Source organism: Arachis stenosperma, chromosome 1 (assembly GCF_014773155.1).
Source record: "Arachis stenosperma cultivar V10309 chromosome 1, arast.V10309.gnm1.PFL2, whole genome shotgun sequence".
NCBI lineage: Eukaryota > Viridiplantae > Streptophyta > Magnoliopsida > Fabales > Fabaceae > Arachis > Arachis stenosperma.
In genome coordinates, this window is record NC_080377.1 from 73,377,481 (window position 1) to 73,392,470 (window position 14,990).

Here is a 14,990-nt window from a genome sequence, read left to right on the forward strand (position 1 = left end):
CACGCGTTCGCGTCGCCTGGCGTCGGGACAGCTATGGCAAATTATATATCAAATTGAAGTCCCGGACGTTTGCTTTCCAACGCAACTGGAACCTCGTCGTTTGAATCTCTGTAGCTAAAGTTATCGCTGTTTGAGTGTGAAGAGGTTAGGCTGGACAGCTTAGCAGTTTCTCCAACTTCTTGTATTCCTTCCACTTTTGCATGCTTCCTTTCCATCCTCTGAGCCATTCCTGCCTTGTAATCTCTAAAAATACTTAACACACATATCAAGGCATCTAATGGTGTAAAAGGAGAATTAATATTAATAAAATTAAGGTCAAAGAAGCATGTTTTCAATCAAAGCACATAATTAGGAAGGAAAATGTAAAACATGCAAATAGTATGAATAAGTAGGTAAAGAGTAGATAAAAATCACTCAATTGAGCACAAGATAAACCATGAAATATGGGTTTATCACTCATGCCGTCAAAGAGTATAAAATTTAGATCTAAAACTGTCATGAGATACAAAATAAGTCTCTAAAAGTTGTTTAAATACTAAACTAGTAACCTAGGTTTACAGAAAATGAGTAAACTAAGATAATTGGTGCAGAAATCCACTTCTGGGTCCCACTTGGTGTGTGCTGGGGCTAAGACTTAAGCTTCTCACGTGCTTGGGCTGTTTCTGTAGTTGAACGCCAGGTTGTAACCTGTTTCTGGCGTTGAACTTCAACTTGCAACCTGTGTCTGGCGCTGAACGCCAGACTGCAACATGGAACTGGCGTTGAACGCCAGTTTACGTTGTCTATCTTCGCGCAAAGTATGGACTATTATATATTGCTGGAAAGCCCTAGATATATACTTTCCAAACCAATTGAAAGTGCACCAATTGGACTCCTGTAGCTCCGACAAATCTATTCCGAGTGCAGGGAGGTCAGAATCCAACAACATCAGCAGTCCTTTTTCAGCCTAAATCAGATTTTTGCTCAGCTCCCTCAATTTCAGCCAGAAAATACCTGAAATTACAGAAAAACACACAAACTCATAGTAAAGTGTAGAAATATGAATTTTGCCTAAAAACTAATAAAATTATACTAAAAACTAACTAAAACATACTAAAATCTACATGAAATTACCCCCAAAAAGCGTATAAAATATCCGCTCATCACAACACCAAACTTAAACTGTTGCTTGTCCCCAAGCAACTAGATAAATAAAAGAGGATAAAAAGAAATCAAGAAACAATAATATCTCAGAGTTTTAAGTGAAGCTCATATTCTAATTAGATGAGCGGCGCTAGTAGCTTTTTGCTTCCAAACAGTTTTGGCATCTCACTTTATCCTTTGAAATTCAGAATGATTGGCATCCATAGGACCTCAGAATTCAGATAGTATTATTGATTCTCCTAGTTTAGTATGTTGACTCTTGAACACAGCTACTTTATGAGTCTTGGCCGTGGCCCTAAGCACTTTGTTTTCCAGTATTACCACCGGATACATAAATGCCACAGACACATAACTGGGTGAACCTTTTTAGATTGTGACTTAGCGTTGCTAGAGTCCCCAATTAGAGGTGTCCAGAGTTCTTAAACACACTCTTTTGCTTTGGATCACGACTTTAACCACTCAGTCTCAAGCTTTTCACTTGGACCTGCATGCCACAAGCACATGGTTAGGGACAGCTTGATTTAGCCGCTTAGGCCTGGATTTATTTCCTTGGGCCCTCCTATCCATTGATGCTCAAAGCCTTGGATCCTTTTCACCCTTGCCTTTTGGTTTAAAGGGCTATTGGCTTTTTCTACCTCTTTTGCTTTTTTTTTCGCAAATTACTGACTTTTCATTTTTTTTTCGCAAGCTTGTTTTTCACTGCTTTTTCTTGCTTCAAGAATCAATTTCATGATTTTTCAGATCATCAATAACATTTCTATTGTTCATCATTCTTTCAAGAGCCAACAATTTTAACATTCATAAAATTCAATATAAAAAATATGCACTGTTCATGCATTCATTCAGAAGACAAAAAGTATTGCCACCACATATAAATAATTAGAATTTTCCTTATTAAGTACTCGAAAAAATATTGCCTCTTTATTCTAAAAATATACTATTTTATTCATGTTTGATGATGATGAGAAAAATAAATTCTAGCTTAATTGGAGATAAAATCAAAATAAAGATACTAATTACTACTACTAATATATAACTTCTAAGGTAAATCATAATAAGAACAGTTATCACAGAGTTAAGGCAAAGATTAGGAGTCAACAACCTTTATTTTGGGAAGTGGGTGTTTCTCTAGTTTGTGGGGTGCTTGATCCTTCAAGAGATAATTTCTGACGCTTCAGTTCCTTCAAGTCACATCCTTGCTCTTCCTGTTCCCTTAGGTGCCATGATCTTGATGAGTTTTAGCTCAGTGATCATGGCAAATCACACCAAACTTAGAGGTTTGCTTGTCCTCAAGCAAAAGAAAGAAAAGGAGAGGAATAGAGGGAGAGACAATTTCGAAATTCAAAAGATATGATGAGTTGAAAAAGATATGAGAAGAAATTAAAAAGTATTTGAAAAGAATTCAAAAAGATAGATGAGTTTTGAAAAAGATTTGAAAAAGAGTTGGATTGGATTGGAAAAAGATTTGTGTTTAAGCATTAAGATATATTTTATATTTTTGAAAAAGGGATTTTAGAAATTAGCATTTTTAGAAATTAGGATTATTTTTTTTTGGGAATTGAAGGATGATAGTTTAGAACATGTTTATGCAAGAAATCATAAATTGAAATATAGAAAATTAAAAATTTTGTGAAGTAAAAACGAATTTACCTCCTCCCCACCATCTTGGCGTTAAACGCCCAAACGCTACATGTTTTGGGCGTTTAACGCCCATGTGCAGCTTCTCTTGGGCGTTCAACACCCAGCTGTTGCTTCTTTCTGGCGTTGAACGCCAGGAACTCCTTTGTCACTGGGCGTTTTTCTGAACGCCCAGAAGGTGCTTCTTTCTGGCGTTCAATGCCCAGAAGATGCTCCTTTCTGGCGTTTAACGCCCAGATGGCTATCCATACTGGTGTTGAACGCTCAGTAGGTGCTTCTTTTGGGCATTCAACGCCCAAAACAGCTTTTACTGGTTTTTTTCCGCACCAATGAGCTTCCTTTTTTGCTGTTTTATCCTCTTGATTCCTTCTGTAACTCTGTGAACTTAAGCAGTTGCTATTTTACTTTGAAGATACTTGACATATACCTGTAAAAATTAATTAATTAACAAATAAGCTTTGTAAATGGCTGGGTTTCCTCCCAGCAAGCGCTTCTTTATTGTCTTTAGCTGGACTATTACTAAGCTTTAGTTAAGTCTCAGTTTTAAGCATTCTTGCTCAAAATTGCTTTCAAGATAATGTTTGACTCTTTGTCCATTAACAATTAACTTTTTGTTAGAATCATTATCCTGGAGCTCTACGTATCCATATGGTGACACACTTTTTATCACATATGGTCCTCTCCACCGGAATTTTAATTTTTCGGGGGAATAATCTGAGCCTAGAATTAAATAGCAGAACTTTCTGCCCTGGCTCAAAGACTCTGGATGACAATTTCTTATCATGCCATCTTTTTTCTTTCTCTTTGTAAATTTTTGCATTCTCGAAAGCATTGAGTCTAAATTCCTCTAGCTCATTTAACTGGAGCAATCGTTTTTCTCTAGCTAACTTGGCATCAAGGTTTAGGAATCTGGTTGCCCAGTAGGCCTTATGTTCCAGTTCCACTGGCAAGTGACATGCCTTTCCATACACAAGCTGGTATGGAGAGGTCCCTATAGGGGTCTTGAATGCTGTTATGTATGCCCACAGAGCATCATCCAAGCTTCTTGCCCAATCCCTTATACGGTTAATCATAGTCCGTTCCAGGATTCTTTTAAGTTCTCTATTAGAGACTTCAGCTTGCCCATTTGTCTGTGGATGATATGGAGTGGCCTCCCTGTGGCTAACTCCATATCGAACCAAAGCAGAGTAAAGTTATTTATTGCAGAAATGAGTGCCCCCATCACTGATTAATACTCTAGGGGTACCAAATATGCTGAAGATGTGTTTCTGGAGGAATTTTAGCACTGTCTTAGTGTCATTAGTAGGTGTTGCAATAGCTTCCACCCATTTGGATACGTAATCTACTGCCACCAGAATATAAATGTTTGAGTATGATGGTGGGAAAGGCCCCATGAAGTCAATACCCCATACATCAAACAACTCAATCTCCAAGATCCCTTATTGAGGCATGGCATAACTGTGAGGCACATTGCCAGATCTTTGTCAACTGTCACAATTAAGTACAAACACTCGGGAATCTTTATAGAGAGTAGGCCAGTAGAAGCCGCATTGGAGGACTCTTGTGGCTGTTCGCTCACTTCCAAAATGTCCTCCATACTGTGATCCATGACAGTGCCAGAGGATCTTCTGTGCTTCTTCTTTAGGCACACATCTACGGATTACTCCGTCTGCACATCTCTTGAAGAGATATGGTTCATCCCAAAGATAGTACTTTGCATCCGTGATCAGCTTCTTTGATTGCTGCCTACTGTACTCTTTGGGTATGAATCTCACTGCATTGTAGTTTGCAATGTCTGTAAACCTTGGCACTTCCTGGATGGCAAAGAGTTGCTCATCCAAAAAGTTTTCAGAGATCTTAGTAAGAGGGAGGGACGCCCCTTCTACTGGTTCTATTCGAGACAGGTGATCTGCTACTTGATTCTCTGTCCCTTTTCTGTCTCTTATTTTTATATCAAACTCTTACAGAAGCAACACCCATCTTATGAGTCTGGGTTTTGAATCCTGCTTTGTGAGTAGATATTTAAGAGCAGCATGGTCAGTGTACACAATCACTTTTGATCCTACTAAATAGGATCTGAACTTGTCAATGGCGTAAACCACTGCAAGTAGCTCTTTTTCTGTGGTTGTGTAATTCTTCTGTGCGTCATTTAGCACACGACTGGCATAGTAAATGACGTGCAGAAGCTTGTCATGCATTTGTCCCAACACTGCACCAATGGCATGGTCACTGGCATCACACATCAGTTCAAAAGATAATATCCAGTCTGGTGTAGAGATGACTGGTGCTATGACCAGCTTAGCTTTCAGAGTTTCAAACGCCTGCAGACACTCCTTATCAAAGATAAATGGCGTGTCAGCAGCTAGCAGATTACTTAGAGGTTTGGCAATTTTTGAAAAATCCTTTATAAACCTCCTATAGAATCCTGCATGCCCCAGAAAGCTTCTGACTGCTTTAACATTGGCAGGTGGTGGTAATTTTTCAATTACCTCTACCTTAGCTTGATCCACCTCTATTCCCTTGTTCGAAATTTTGTGCCCAAGGACTATTCCTTCAGTCACCATAAAGTGACATTTTTCCCAATTTAAAACCAGGTTAGTCTCTTGGCACCTCTTTAGAATAAGTGCTAGATGGTCAAGACAGGAGCTGAATGAGTTTCCAAATACTGAAAAGTCATCCATGAAGACTTCCAGAAATTTTTCCACCATATCAGAGAAAATAGAGATCATGCACCTTTGAAAGGTTGAAGGTGCATTGCACAAGCCAAATGGCATCCTTCTGTATGCAAATACTCCGGATGGACATGTGAATGCTATTTTCTCTTGATCCTAGGGATCTACTGCAATTTGATTATAACCTGAATATCCATCCAAGAAGCAGTAGTATTCATGACCTGCTAGTCTTTCTAGTATCTGGTCTATGAATGGTAAAGGAAAATAATCCTTTCTGGTAGCGGTATTGAGCCTTCTGTAATCAATACACATACGCCACCCTGTAACTATTCTTGTAGGAACCAGTTCATTTTTTTCATTATGAACCACTGTCATGCCACCTTTCTTAGGGACGACTTGGACAGGACTTACCCAGGAGCTGTCAGAAATGGGATAAATAATCCTAGCCTCTAGTAATTTAGTGACCTCCTTCTGCACCACCTCCTTCATGGCTGGATTCAGCCGCTTCTGTGGTTGAACCACTGGCTTAGCATCACCCTCCAATAGGATATTGTGCATGCATCTGGCTGGGCTAATGCCCTTAAGATCACTGATGGACCACCCAAGAGCTGTCTTGTGTGTCCTTAGCACTTGAATTGGTGCTTCCTCTTCCTGTGGCTCTAAGGTAGAGCTTATGATTACGGGAAAGGTATCACCTTCTCCCAGAAATGCATATTTCAGGGATGGTGGTAATGGTTTGAGCTCGGGTTTGGGAGGTTTCTCCTCTTCTTGAGGGATTTTCAGAGGTTCTATTTTTCTCTCTGATTCCTCCAGATCAAGCTGAACATCTTTAAAGATATCCCCTAGCTCTGATTTGAGACTATCAGCCATATTGACTTCTTTTACCAGAGAGTCAATAATATCAACGCTCATGCAGTCATTTTGGGTGTCTGGATGCTGCATGGCTTTGACAACATTCAACTTGAACTCATCATCATTGACTTTCAGGGTTACTTCCCCTTTTTGAACATCAATAAGGGATCGGCCAGTTGCTAGGAAAGGTCTTCCCAGAATGAGAGTTGCACTCTTATGCTCCTCCATTTCCAGCACCACAAAGTCAGTGGGAAAGGCAAATGGCCCGACCTTGACAATCATGTCTTCAATCACGGCTGATGGGTATTTAATGGAGCCATCAACAAGTTGGAGACATATCCAGGTTGGTTTAACTTCATCAGTCAACCCAAGCTTTTTGATAGTGGCTGCAGGTATTAGGTTAATACTTGCCCCAAGATCACATAGAGCTTGCTTGGACAAGTACCTTCTAATGTGCATGGTATCGTAAAGCTTCCCGGATCTTTAAGCTTCTCAGGTAAGCTTTTCAGAATGACTGCACTGCATTCTTCAGTGAGGTAAACTTTTTCAGTTTTCCTCCAATCCTTCTTATGACTTAAGATCTCTTTCATGAACTTAGCATAAGAGGGTATTTGCTTAAGTGCCTTTGCAAACAGAATTTTTATTTCAAGAGTCCTGAGATAGTCTGCAAAGTGGGCAAATTGCTTATCCTGTTTTGCTTGGCGGAGTTTCTGAGGATAAGGCATTTTGGCTTTGTATTCCTCAACCTTAGTTACTGCAGGTTTATTACCTACAGATGTGGGTTGGGAAGCCTTTTTAGAAGGGTTATTATCAGCACTAGTATGTGTCTGATCCCCCACTGGCATTTGAATGCCAGGGGTGAAAACTGGAGTGGCGTTAGACACCAGCTCCTTACCTGCTTCTAGCGTCTGAATGCCAGAACTATGCTCCCTTTGGGCGTTCAACGCCAACTCCTTGCTTGTTTTTGGCGTTGAACGTTAAGATTGAGCATGGTTTGGGCGTTCAACGCCAGCTTTCCACCCATTTTCTGGTGTTTGAGTGCCAGAATTATTCCTCTTTGGGCTCTTACTGCCCTCAGATGGATTTTGGGTAGTTTGCTCATTCCTTGGCTTCCTACTACCTTGAAGTGAGGTATTTAATGTTTTCCCACTTCTTAATTGAACTGCTTGGCATTCTTCTGTTATTTGTTTTGATAACTGCTGTTCTGTTTGCTTCAATTGCACTTCCATATTCATATTAGCCATTCTTGTTTCTTGTAATATCTCTTTGAATTCGGCTAACTGTTTTGTTAGAAAATACAATTGCTGATTGAATTCTGTAACTTGTTCTGTAGGACTCATTTCAGCAGTTACTGTTTTAGCCTCTTCTTTCATGGAAGGTTCACTGCTTAGGTACAGATGCTGATTTCTGACAACTGTATCAATGAGCTCTTGAGCTTCTTCTATTGTCTTTCTCATGTGTATAGATCCACCAGCTGAGTGGTCTAGAGAAATCTGAGCTCTTTCTATAAGCCCATAGTAGAAGATGTCTAACTGCACCCACTCTGAAAATATTTCAGAGGAGCATTTTCTTAGCATCTCTCTGTATCTCTCCCAGGCATCATAGAGAGATTCATTATCTCCTTGTTTGAAGCCTTGGATGCTCAGCCTTAGCTGTGTCATCCGTTTCGAAGGAAAATAGTGATTCAGGAATTTTTCTAACAGCTGTTTCCATGTCTTTATGTTGTCCTTAGGTTGGTTATTTAACCACCTCTTAGCTTGGTCTTTTACAGCAAATGGGAACAGTAATAGCCTGTAGACATCCTAATCTACCTCCTTATCATGTACTGTCTCAGCAATTTGTAAAAACTGTGTCAAAAACTCTGTAGGTTCTTCTTGTGGAAGACCGGAATACTGGCAACTTTGCTGCACCATGATAATAAGCTGAGGATTCAACTCAAAACTACTAACTCTAATGGAGGGTATACATATACTACTCCCATATGAAGCAGTAGTGGGGTTAGCATATGACCCTAGAGTCCTTCTGGACTGTTCATTTCCACTTATGTCCATGTTGGAGTAAAGGGGGTAATGTGGATTTAAATTTTTAATTTATAAATAAATAAAAAAATGATTTTCGAAATAAAATAAAATAAAATAAAAACCAAAATAAAAATAAGATAAAATAAGAAAATTAAAATTAAAAAATTAATAAGAATTTGAAAATATTTTATGAAGATTTTCAAAAAAGTGAGGAAAGAGAAAATGGTTAGGATATTTTCGAAAAAGATATAATAATAATTTTTTTTAATCTTAAAAGGATAAGATTTGAAAAATTTTGAAATTGAAATCTGAATTTTTATAAAAAATTTCGAAAATATAGCTTGAAAATAGTTAGAAAAGATAAATTTTTTTTTGAATTTTAAATTTTATGATGAAAGAGAAAAACACACAAAAGACACAAGACTTAAAATTTTTAGATCTAATGCTCCTTGTTTTCGAAAATTTTGGAGGGAAAACACCAAGGAACACCAAACATAAAAATTTTAAGATCAAAACACAAGAAAGACTCAAGAACACTTGAAGATTCACAAGAACAACAAGAACAAAAGAAAGAACACCAAACTTAAAATTTTTAGAAAACTTCAATAAAATTTTCGAAAATTATAAAAAGATTAACAAGAAAACACCAAACTTAAAGTTTAGCACAAGATTCAATCAAAGAAAAATTATTTTTGAAAAAGATTTTAAAAAGGAGATACCCAATTACCAAGAGCATAGACCAACGCTTTAGCCAATTGGGCAGTAAAGGTAACACTTGTTTTGAAGAGGTATTTTCCTTTTGGAAGACTAATGCTTTGGAATAGCACAAGAAAAACAAGAAAAGACACAGAGCAAGAAAAACTAAAGATCAAACAAGAAAAATAAACAAGAATAACTTGAAGATCAAAGAACACAACTTCGAAAATTTAAAAGAAAAATATAAAATATGCAATTGACACCAAACTTAGAACAAGACACTAAACTCACGAAAAAAATTAAAAATTGATAAAGAAAAATAATATTTTTGAAAAATTTTTGAAAAGGAAATAAAGGACTCAGAATTTAATGACTCTATAGCAACAAAAATAAATTATTCCTAATCTAAGCAACAAAATAAACCTTTAGTTGTTCAAACTCGAACAATCCCCGGCAATGGCGCCAAAAACTTGGTGCACGAAATTGCAATCACACTTTTGCAATCCGCACAACTAACCAGCAAGTGCACTGGGTCGTCCAAGTAATACCTTACGTGAGTAAGGGTCGATCCCACGGAGATTGTTGGCTTGAAGCAAGTTATGATTATTTTATTATTCTTAGTGAGGATATCAATTATGATTATCAGTTTGAATTACTAAAAAATTTAAAAGAGCGTGAAATAATTACTTGTTGTTCAATAATGGAGAATATGTTGGAGTTTTGGAGATGCTTTGTCTTCTGAATTCCTGTAACAAAATATTCCTCTCATGCAAAAGTGCAAAGTTCTTTCTATGGGAAGCTCTATGTAGGGTGTCACCGTTGTCAATGGCTACTTCCCATCCTCTCAGTGAAAATGGTCCAAATGCTCTGTCACAGCACGGCTAATCAGCTGTTGGTTCTCGATCATGTTGGAATAGAATCCACTGATTCTTTTGCGTTTGTCATCACGCCCAACACTTGCGAGTTTGAAGCTCGTCACAGTCATCCAATCCCAGAATCCTACTCGGAATACCACAGACAAGGTTTAGACTTTCCGAATTCTCATGAATGCCGCCATCAATTCTAGCTTATACCACAAAGATTCTGATTAAGGAATCTAAGAGATACTCATTCAATCTGATGTAGAACGGAGGTGGTTGTCAGACACACGTTCATGGATTGAGGAAGGTGATGAGTGTCATGGATCACCACCTTCTCTATAGTTAAGCGCGAATGAACATCTTAGATAGGAACACGCATGTTTGAATGGAAAAATAGAAATAATTGCATTAATTCATCGAGACGCTGCAGAGCTCCTCACCCCCAACAATGGAGTTTAGAGACTCATGCCATCAAAGAGTATAAAATTCAGATTTAAAAATGTCATGAGATACAAAATAAGTCTCTAAAAGTTGTTTAAATACTAAACTAGTAACCTAGGTTTACAGAAAATGAGTAAACTAAGATAATTGGTGTAGAAATCCACTTCTGGAGCCCACTTTGTGTGTGCTGGGGCTGAGACTTAAGCTTCTCACGTGCCTGGGCCATTTCTGGAGTTGAACGCCAGGTTGTAACCTGTTTCTGGCGTTGAACTCCAACTTGCAACCTGTTTCTAGCACTGAACGCCAGACTGCAACATGGAACTGGCGTTGAACGCCAGTTTACATCGTCTATCTTCGCGCAAAGTATAGACTATTATCTATTTCTGGAAAGCCCTGGATGTCTACTTTCCAACCCGTTTGAGAGCGCGCCAATTGGACTTCTGTAGCTCCAAAAAATCCATTCCGAGTGTAGGGAGGTCAGAATCCAACAGCATCAGCAGTCCCTTTTCAGCCTAAATCAGATTTTTGCTCAACTCTCTCAATTTCAGCCAGAAAATACCTGAAATTACAGAAAAACACACAAACTCATAGTAAAGTCTAGAAATATGAATTTTGCCTAAAAACTAATAAAATTATACTAAAAACTAACTAAAACATACTAAAATCTACATGAAATTACCCCTAAAAAGCGTATAAAATATCCGCTCATCACTCCCCAAATACAATGGATTACCTGGGGAAGATCCTTTGAAGCATCTGAAGGATTTCCAAGTTGCATGTGCAACTATGAGAAGACATGGGGCCGATGAAGCCGCAGTGTTGGTTTTCGCTTTCCCTTTCTCTTTGGAGAGAAAAGCGAAGGAGTGGTTTTATACTCAAACAAGTAAAGTTATATCCAATTGGGACTTGTTGCGTAAAGAATTTTTGGAAAAATTCTACCCTCCCCAGAAAATAGACAAGTTACGAAGAGAAATCTCTTGCATTGTGCAACGGGATGGGGAGACTTTGTATGAATACTGGGAGAAATTTAAGAAGTTGTTGGAGGCTTGTCCTCACCATCGAATTGATGAGTTGGTTCTTATCAGTTATTTCTGTCAAAGAATGCACCACCAAGACAAGCTTCTCTTAGATGCCGCGAGTGGAGGATCATTGACCAAAAACAAGACTGCTGCAGAAGCATGGAAAGTTATATCTGATCTAGCAGACTCTACTCAACACTCAAGGGCAAGGAGTCTACAACCGAAAGCTCTGAATGAAGTTTCTCCCTTCGGAGATGCTATTTTGACCAAGACCCTCGGGGAAATGACAATCTTGTTGCGACAACTCACCCAAGGGCAACAAATTCCTCAAGTTTTGATAAGTACTCCACCTCAACCTCCAAGGATCGAAGGACCACCAAGGATATGTGGTGTTTGTACTTGTAACACTCATTATACCGATGAGTGTCCTCAGTTCCAAGAGGACACTACATAGGCGGTAGCTAACTCTTATCCACAAAGACCAAATTACAACCAAGGATCCTACCAACATGGAGGCAATCAAAACCAAAGGTGGAACCAAGCTCCTCAAGCTCAACCCAACCAAAATGCTCAAGTCTACTACCATCAACATCCCCAAGGTCAACCACAATACCAACAACCATACTAACAATCCCCACAATCTCAACCTCAAGGGAAGTACCTACACCCACATAGTAGGCCTAGCCCTCCTCAAGTTAACCAAGCCCTTCCCTCTAATCAACCTCATATGAATGACACAATTCACACTTTCATACAAGAACAATGAGAGTTCCATAAGAAACAAGAGGCATATATGGCTACAATAGCCGAAGCCCTTTCCCGTTTAACTCTCGCTCCTCAAACCGCACAAAACACCCAACAAGCTTCAACTTTGAGTAGTTTGCCCTCCCAACCTCAACCCAACCCTAAGGGTAACATCAATGTCATTACCCTTAGGAGCGGCACTAAACTGAACAAGAATGTTGCTATACCTACAAAGTTGAGTGAAGATACAAACAATGAAGAGGTAGGAGATGAAGTAGAGGTGATGAAGGATGAAGATGAAAGTGTTGATAAAAGTAGGGAAGAACCACCCAAGGTCTAGGAGCCAAAGAGAAAGACTTTGCTTGAAGAGCCTTTGCCCATTCCATTCCCAACCTTAGCCAAGAAGGCCAAGAAACAAGAATAGCTTAACCCCACTATGGTAGAAGTTTTTAAGAAGGTTGAAGTCACCATCCCCCTCTTCCAAGCCATTCAACAAGTGCCAAGATATGCCAAGTTCCTTAAAGATGTTTACACTCACAAAGATAAGCTTGGCAACCTCAACACAAAGCCCGTAGATGATTCTATTTCTTCTTTACTTCCTGAAAAATGCAATGATCCCGGCCCATGTTTGGTCACTTGCTTAATTGGTGGGATGAAATTCATGGACTGTATGTGTGATCTGGGGGCGTGTGTGAGCATTATGTCACTCCCCATTTATGAAAGATTGAATTTTTCACCCTTAAAGAGGTCCGGGGAAAGGTTTGTGCTAGCCGATAAAAATATTGTGTCAGTTGTTGGGATTGTAGAGAATGTCCTAGTTAATATTCAATGATTGCTCTTTCCAATTGATTTTCACATTTTGGACCCCTTCCATTGACTCAAACAAGCCATCATCCAAACTCCTTGGGAGGCCATTCTTGAAGACGACCCTTTCAAGCTAGATGCACATTTGGGAGTCTATTCTTTTGAGTCGGATGGCAAGTTAGTCAAGTTCACTTTGGAGGAGTCCAACAAGCTCGTTCTTGAAGCGTATTCTATTTTTGGGTACGACATAGTTGAAGAGAAAGTTATTGAGGATGGCAAGGAGCAAAAAGAAGAGGATGTTGCCAAGAAGTCAAAATCAAGGGGTCATACTCAACCCAAAAATGCCAAGGAGTTGGAGATCTTCCTCCTTGGTGAAGTTCCCAAGTGACCAATGAAGCCATGCAAGTCTAACTTAGGACTCTAAACCAAAGTGCTTGGTGGGAGACATCCTACCATGGTGACATTATTCTAATTCTATCTCTTGTTTATAGCTTTTTGAATTATTTGCCTTTTTGTGATATAATGGTTAGCTTAGGTTTGGTTTGATGAATTTTGAGTTGTATAAGTTGATTTACTTGTAGATTGTGAAATTGTGCTTGTTTGTATGATTTAGGGTTGGTATGATGATATGCTAATGGTAGGAACCTTAGTTTTGAAGAGAAAAGAATTTTCTAAAACAGGGCATCTGTGTGTCCGCACCAAGCTGTGCGTGCGCACAAAACTGTGTTCTTTACCATCTGTGCGAACGCACAAGCCTGTGCATCCGCACATGCCTTGATATGCCCTCTGGTCGCAGCACCAGCACAGCCTGTGCGTGCACGCTGCCCAGTTTCCTTTGTCCTGTGTGAGCGCCCGGCTGCGTGAGTCTGCACACGTTCCCTTTCGTGCTTCATCTGTGCGGTCGCACAGACGTGTGCGCCGACACACCAATTCTAGACGCCTCTGGTGGGAGTGAGGGAACAGCTTGTGCATGGGAACAACCTCCCCCATTTCTAACCCCTGTGCGTGCACACGGACCTGTGTGCGCACGCACACATGCTTCTGTCCCCAAGTATAAAAAAGAGCTTTTTTGTGCGGTCGCACGTCTTTGTGCGTCCGCACGCCCTTATGCAACCCCTCTGGTCGCAGCGATCGCACGCTGTGTGCATTCGCAACCTTTCTAAGTTGTGCTTTCTGTGTGTCCGCACAGGCCCCTATGCGTCCGCACAAGACGCATTCTAGGCAATAACAGGGCAACCTGCCCTGTAGAGAGGCAGCTTTCTTCTCTTCTTTTTTCTTCTTTGCTGCTCTCTCTCCCTCTTGTCTGCCCAGCCCAGCCAGTCCCGGCCGCCGCTACCGCCAGCCCACCATCGACAACCCCTCCCTTTTTCTTTCTCTTACTTCTCTTCTCTTTCTTTTTTTTCTTCCTTTACCTTCTGTTTTCTCTATTCACCACCGATGAGCTCTCTCTTCTGGTGCTTCTTTTTCCGGCGAACCCAAATGCTGTGATTTCGTAGTGGCTATAAGAAATGCCATTGTTCCTCCCTAGTTCTTGTTGTTTTCAACCTCTATACCTCAGGTTCTTTTTTTTTTCCTTTTCTTTATGTTCATATTTTTGCAATTGCTTCAATTTCTATTGTGTTGCTTACATTAAATTAGTTGCTTTCTTTGTTGTTTCTTTGATTTGCAAAGTGTTGTTATTTGATTGTTGGGTTGGTTATGATCAAATTTGAGCTTAATTGTGATGAACTTGCACATTGCATACCACATGTTCAATAAAATGCCTCAATGAACATTTTGTTTGATTCATATGACTTGGCCATCATAAGTGTCCAATTTATCTCTTGTTAGGCATATTGTATGAATTGTGCAACTTCTATTATGACTTTTGATGGTAATTATGTAACATGACCAATGCATTTCTTTGTTTGTCAATGTGCAATTTTTGATTGCAAATTCATTGTGTTGTATGAGACTCAATTGACATTGTTCATCTTGGAATTTAAAACCAAGTAACCACTTTACAATTGTTCAACTTTTAATGATGTCTTGATCAAACATCTTTTGGCTTCCAATTAAGAACATTGTATGTATGATTACCACCTCTTGAGGATGAACAAT

The 14,990-nt window shown here is 39.4% G+C and overlaps 1 non-coding gene across 1 annotated transcript; it reads right to left on the reverse strand.

Moving 5' to 3' along the window:
• Positions 1-11,281: 11,281 nt before the first annotated feature.
• LOC130956804 (small nucleolar RNA R71) lies at positions 11,282-11,388 on the reverse strand. Its single transcript, XR_009077209.1, has one exon. It is a non-coding gene; the product is annotated as a small nucleolar RNA R71 (small nucleolar RNA).
• Between the last annotated feature and the right edge of the window lie 3,602 nt (positions 11,389-14,990).